Source organism: Taudactylus pleione, unplaced genomic scaffold, assembly GCF_031769625.1.
Source record: "Taudactylus pleione unplaced genomic scaffold, aTauple2 ptg000967l, whole genome shotgun sequence".
Taxonomy (NCBI): domain Eukaryota; kingdom Metazoa; phylum Chordata; class Amphibia; order Anura; family Myobatrachidae; genus Taudactylus; species Taudactylus pleione.
The window spans coordinates 10,640,001-10,645,000 of NW_028285368.1; the positions used below are offsets into that span (position 1 = coordinate 10,640,001).

Here is a 5,000-nt window from a genome sequence, read left to right on the forward strand (position 1 = left end):
TTCCAAGATCAGACGAGATTGGGCATGTCCAGTGTGGTTTGGCTGTAAGTGCTCAAAAACATTAACTTTATACCTCTTTTACTTCTTAACTCAAGTAAATTCATTGATAAGTTGAAAAAATTAAATGTAAAATGTAATAGAAACGAATGTTATGGCTGCATTAAATTACCTACAGCACCTGGTATTCCCAGCTGGTCTCCCATCCAAGTACTAACCAGGCCCAACACTGCATAGCTTCTACGATCAGACGAGATTGGGCATATCCAGTGTGGATTGGCTGTAGGTGCTCAAAAGTATTAACTTTAGACCTCTATTACTTCTTAACTCAAGGAAATTCATTGATAAGTTGAAAAAATTAAATGTAAAATGTAATAGAAAAGAATGTTATGGCAGTATTAAATTACCTACAGCTCTTGGTATTCCCAGGTGGTTTCCCATCCAAGTAATAACCAAGCCCAACACTGCATAGCTTCCAAGATCAGACGAGATTGGGCATGTCCACTGTGGTTTGGCTGTAGGTGCTCAAAAACATTAACTTTAGACCTCCATTACTTCTTAACTCAAGTAAATTCATTGATAAGTTGAAAAAATTAAATGTAAAATGTAATAGAAAAGAATGTTATGGCAATATAAAATTACCTACAGCACATGGTATTCCCAGGTGGTCTCCCATCCAAGTACTAACCAGGCCCAACACTGCATAGCTACTAAGATCAGACGAGATTGGGCATGTCCAGTGTGGTTTGGCTGTAGGTGCTCAAAAACATTAACTTTAGACCTCTTTTACTTCTTAACTCAAGTAAATTCATTGATAAGTTGAAAAAATGAAATGTAAAATGTAATAGAACAGAATGTTTTGGCTGTCTAAAATTACCTATAGCTCCTGGTATTCCCTGGTGTTCTCCCATCCAAGTACAAACCAGGCCCAACACTGCATAGCTACCAAGATCAGACGAGATTGGGCATATCCACTGTGGTTTGGCTGTAGGTTCTCAAAAGCATTAACTTTAGACCTCTATTACTTCTTAACTAAAGTAAATTCATTGATAAGTTGAAATAATGTAATGTAAAATGTAATAGAAAAGAATGTTCTGGCTGCATAAAATTACCTACAGCACCTGGTATTCCCAGGTGGTCTCCCATCCAAGTACTAACCAGGCCCAACACTGCATAGTTTCCAAGATCAGACGAGATTGGGCATGTCCAGTGTGGTTTGGCTGTAGGTGCTAAAAGCCTTAACTTTAGACCTCTATTACTTCTTAACTCAAGTAAATTCATTGATAAGTTGAAAAAAATAAATGTAAAATGTATTAGAAAAGACTGTTATGGCAATATAAAATTACCTACAGCACCTCGGATTCCTAGGTGGTCTCCCATTCAAGTATTAACCAGGTCCAACACTGCATAGCTTCCAAGATCAGACGAGATTGGGCATGTCCAATGTGGTTTGGCTGTAGGTGCTCAAAAACATTAACTTTATACCTCTTTTACTTCTTAACTCAAGTAAATTCATTGATAAGTTGAAAAAATTAAATGTAAAATGTAATAGAAAAGAATGTTATGGCTGCATTAAATTACCTACAGCACCTGGTATTCCCAGGTGGTCTCCCATCCAAGTACTAACCATGCCCAACACTGCATAGCTTCTACGATCAGACGAGATTGGGCATATCCAGTGTGGATTGGCTGTAGGTGCTCAAAAGTATTAACTTTAGACCTCTATTACTTCTTAACTCAAGGAAATTCATTGATAAGTTGAAAAAATTAAATGTAAAATGTAATAGAAAAGAATGTTATGGCAGTATTAAATTACCTACAGCTCTTGGTATTCCCAGGTGGTTTCCCATCCAAGGACTAACCAAGCCCAACACTGCATAGCTTCCAAGATCAGACGAGATTGGGCATGTCCACTGTGGTTTGGCTGTAAGTGCTCAAAACATTAACTTTAGACCTCCATTACTTCTTAACTCAAGTAAATTCATTGATAAGTTGAAAAAATTAAATGTAAAATGTAATAGAAAAGAATTTTCTGGCTGCATAAAATTACCTACAGCACCTGGTATTCCCAGGTGGTCTCCCATCCAAGTACTAACCAGGCCCAACACTGCATAGTTTCCAAGATCAGACGAGATTGGGCATGTCCAGTGTGGTTTGACTGTAGGTGCTCAAAAACATTAACTTTAGACAACTTTTACTTCTTAACTCAAGTAAATTTATTGATAAGTTGAAAAAATTAAATTAAAATTTAATAGAAAAGAATGTTATGGCAGTATAAAATTACCTACAGCACCTGGTATTCCCAGGTGGTCTCCCATTCAAGTACTAACCAGGCTCAAAACTGCATAGCTTCCACGATCAGACGAGATTGGGCATGTGCAGTGTGGTTTGGCTGTAGGCGCTCAATAACATTAACTTTAGACCTCTTTTACTTCTTAACTCAAGTAAATTCATTGATAAGTTGAAAAAATGTAATGTAAAATGTAATAGAAAAGAATGTTATGGCAGTATAAAATTACCTACCGCTCCTGGTATTCCCAGGTGGTCTCCCATCCAAGTACTAACCAGGCCCAACACTGCATAGCTTCCAAGATCAGACGAGATTGGGCATGTCCACTGTGGTTGGGTTGTAGGTGCTCAAAAGCATTAAATTTAGACCGCTATTACTTCTTAACACAAGTAAATTCTTTGATAAGTTGAAAAAATTAAAAGTAAAATGCAATAGAAAAGAATGTTATGGCAGTATAAAATTACCTACAGCACCTGGGATTTCTAGGTAGTCTCCCATCCAAGTACTAACCAGTCGCAACACTGCATAGCTTCCAAGATCAGACGAGATTGGGCATGTCCAGTGTGGTTTGGCTGAAGGTGCTCAAAAAAAATTAACTTTAGACCTCTATTACTTCTTAACTCAAGTAAATTCATTGATAAGTTGAAAAAATTAAATGTAAAATGTAATAGAAAAGAATGTTATGGCAGTATAAAATTACCTACTGCACCTGGTTTTCCCAGGTGGTCTCCCATCCAAGTATTGACCAGGCCCAACACTGCATAGCTATCAAGATAAGACAAGATTGGGCATGTCCAGTGTGGATTGGCTGTAGGTGCTCAAAAGTATTAACTTTAGACCTCTATTACTTCTTAACTCAAGGAAATTCATTGATAAGTTGAAAAAATTAAATGTAAAATGTAATAGAAAAGAATGTTATGGCAGTATAAAATTACCTACAGCTCCTGGTATTCCCAGGTGGTCTCCCATCCAAGTACTAACCAGGCCCAACACTGCATAGTTTCCAAGATCAGACGAGATTGGGCATGTCCACTGTGGTTGGGCTGTAGGTGCTCAAAAACATTAACTTTAGACCTCTATTACTTCTTAACTCAAGTAAATTCATTGATAAGATGAAAAAATTAAATGTAAAATGTAATAGAAAAGAATGTTATGGCAGTATAAAATTACCTACAGCACATGGTATTCCCAGGTGGTCTCCCGTCCAAGTACTAACCAGGCCCAACACTGCATAGCTATTAAGATCAGACGAGATTGGGCATGTCCAGTGTGGTTTGGCTGCAGGTGCTCAAAAATATTAACTTTAGACCTCTTTTACTTCTTAACTCAAGTAAATTCATTGATAAGTTGAAATAATGTAATGTAAAATGTAATAGAAAAGAATGTTTTGGCTGTCTAAAATTACCTATAGCACCTGGTATTCCCAGGTGGTCTCCCATCCAAGTACTAACCAGGCCCAACACTGCATAGTTTCCAAGATCAGACGAGATTGGGCATGTCCAGTGTGGTTTGGCTGTAGGTGCTAAAAGCCTTAACTTTAGACCTCTATTACTTCTTAACTCAAGTAAATTCATTTATAAGTTGAAAAAAATAAATGTAAAATGTATTAGAAAAGACTGTTATGGCAATATATAATTACCTACAGCACCTCGGATTCCTAGGTGGTCTCCCATTCAAGTATTAACCAGGTCTAACACTGCATAGCTTCCAAGATCAGATGAGATTGGGCATGTCCAGTGTGGTTTGGCTGTAAGTGCTCAAAAACATTAACTTTATACCTCTTTTACTTCTTAACACAAGTAAATTCATTGATAAGTTGAAAAAATTAAATGTAAAATGTAATAGAAAAGAATGTTATGGCTGCATTAAATTACCTACAGCACCTGGTATTCCCAGCTGGTCTCCCATCCAAGTACTAACCAGGCCCAACACTGCATAGCTTCTACGATCAGACGAGATTGGGCATATCCAGTGTGGATTGGCTGTAGGTGCTCAAAAGTATTAACTTTAGACCTCTATTACTTCTTAACTCAAGGAAATTCATTGATAAGTTGAAAAAATTAAATGTAAAATGTAATAGAAAAGAATGTTATGGCAGTATTAAATTACCTACAGCTCTTGGTATTCCCAGGTGGTTTCCCATCCAAGTACTAACCAAGCCCAACACTGCATAGCTTCCAAGATCAGACGAGATTGGGCATGTCCGCTGTGGTTTGGCTGTAGGTGCTCAAAAACATTAACTTTAGACCTCCATTACTTCTTAACTCAAGTAAATTCATTGATAAGTTGAAAAAATTAAATGTAAAATGTAATAGAAAAGAATGTTATGGCAATATAAAATTACCTACAGCACATGGTATTCCCAGGTGGTCTCCCATCCAAGTACTAACCAGGCCCAACACTGCATAGCTACTAAGATCAGACGAGATTGGGCATGTCCAGTGTGGTTTGGCTGTAGGTGCTCAAAAACATTAACTTTAGACCTCTTTTACTTCTTAACTCAAGTAAATTCATTGATAAGTTGAAAAAATGAAATGTAAAATGTAATAGAACAGAATGTTTTGGCTGTCTAAAATTACCTATAGCACCTGGTATTCCCTGGTGTTTTCCCATCCAAGTACAAACCAGGCCCAACACTGCATAGCTACCAAGATCAGACGAGATTGGGCATGTCCACTGTGGTTTGGCTGTAGGTTCTCAAAAGCATTAACTT

The 5,000-nt window shown here is 37.4% G+C and overlaps 2 non-coding genes and 18 pseudogenes across 2 annotated transcripts; all 20 read right to left on the bottom strand.

The window, feature by feature from the left end:
* The window catches only part of LOC148462845 (5S ribosomal RNA), a 119-nt pseudogene extending 69 nt beyond the window's left edge, over positions 1-50 (bottom strand).
* A 116-nt stretch (positions 51-166) lies between these two features.
* LOC148462846 (5S ribosomal RNA) lies at positions 167-285 on the bottom strand (annotated as a pseudogene).
* Positions 286-401: 116 nt separating this feature from the next.
* On the bottom strand, positions 402-520 carry LOC148462847 (5S ribosomal RNA; annotated as a pseudogene).
* Positions 521-636: 116 nt separating this feature from the next.
* Positions 637-755, bottom strand: LOC148462848 (5S ribosomal RNA; annotated as a pseudogene).
* A 116-nt stretch (positions 756-871) lies between these two features.
* Positions 872-990, bottom strand: LOC148462849 (5S ribosomal RNA; annotated as a pseudogene).
* A 116-nt stretch (positions 991-1,106) lies between these two features.
* On the bottom strand, positions 1,107-1,225 carry LOC148462850 (5S ribosomal RNA). The gene has a single exon (XR_015874442.1). It is a non-coding gene; the product is annotated as a 5S ribosomal RNA (ribosomal RNA).
* A 115-nt stretch (positions 1,226-1,340) lies between these two features.
* On the bottom strand, positions 1,341-1,459 carry LOC148462851 (5S ribosomal RNA; annotated as a pseudogene).
* A 116-nt stretch (positions 1,460-1,575) lies between these two features.
* LOC148462852 (5S ribosomal RNA) lies at positions 1,576-1,694 on the bottom strand (annotated as a pseudogene).
* A 116-nt stretch (positions 1,695-1,810) lies between these two features.
* On the bottom strand, positions 1,811-1,929 carry LOC148462853 (5S ribosomal RNA; annotated as a pseudogene).
* Positions 1,930-2,044: 115 nt separating this feature from the next.
* LOC148462854 (5S ribosomal RNA) lies at positions 2,045-2,163 on the bottom strand. The gene has a single exon (XR_015873547.1). It is a non-coding gene; the product is annotated as a 5S ribosomal RNA (ribosomal RNA).
* Positions 2,164-2,278: 115 nt separating this feature from the next.
* Positions 2,279-2,397, bottom strand: LOC148462855 (5S ribosomal RNA; annotated as a pseudogene).
* Positions 2,398-2,513: 116 nt separating this feature from the next.
* LOC148462856 (5S ribosomal RNA) lies at positions 2,514-2,632 on the bottom strand (annotated as a pseudogene).
* Positions 2,633-3,219: 587 nt separating this feature from the next.
* LOC148462857 (5S ribosomal RNA) lies at positions 3,220-3,338 on the bottom strand (annotated as a pseudogene).
* A 116-nt stretch (positions 3,339-3,454) lies between these two features.
* LOC148462858 (5S ribosomal RNA) lies at positions 3,455-3,573 on the bottom strand (annotated as a pseudogene).
* A 116-nt stretch (positions 3,574-3,689) lies between these two features.
* Positions 3,690-3,808, bottom strand: LOC148462859 (5S ribosomal RNA; annotated as a pseudogene).
* A 115-nt stretch (positions 3,809-3,923) lies between these two features.
* Positions 3,924-4,042, bottom strand: LOC148462860 (5S ribosomal RNA; annotated as a pseudogene).
* Positions 4,043-4,158: 116 nt separating this feature from the next.
* LOC148462861 (5S ribosomal RNA) lies at positions 4,159-4,277 on the bottom strand (annotated as a pseudogene).
* Positions 4,278-4,393: 116 nt separating this feature from the next.
* On the bottom strand, positions 4,394-4,512 carry LOC148462862 (5S ribosomal RNA; annotated as a pseudogene).
* A 116-nt stretch (positions 4,513-4,628) lies between these two features.
* LOC148462863 (5S ribosomal RNA) lies at positions 4,629-4,747 on the bottom strand (annotated as a pseudogene).
* Positions 4,748-4,863: 116 nt separating this feature from the next.
* On the bottom strand, positions 4,864-4,982 carry LOC148462864 (5S ribosomal RNA; annotated as a pseudogene).
* Positions 4,983-5,000: the final 18 nt, after the last annotated feature.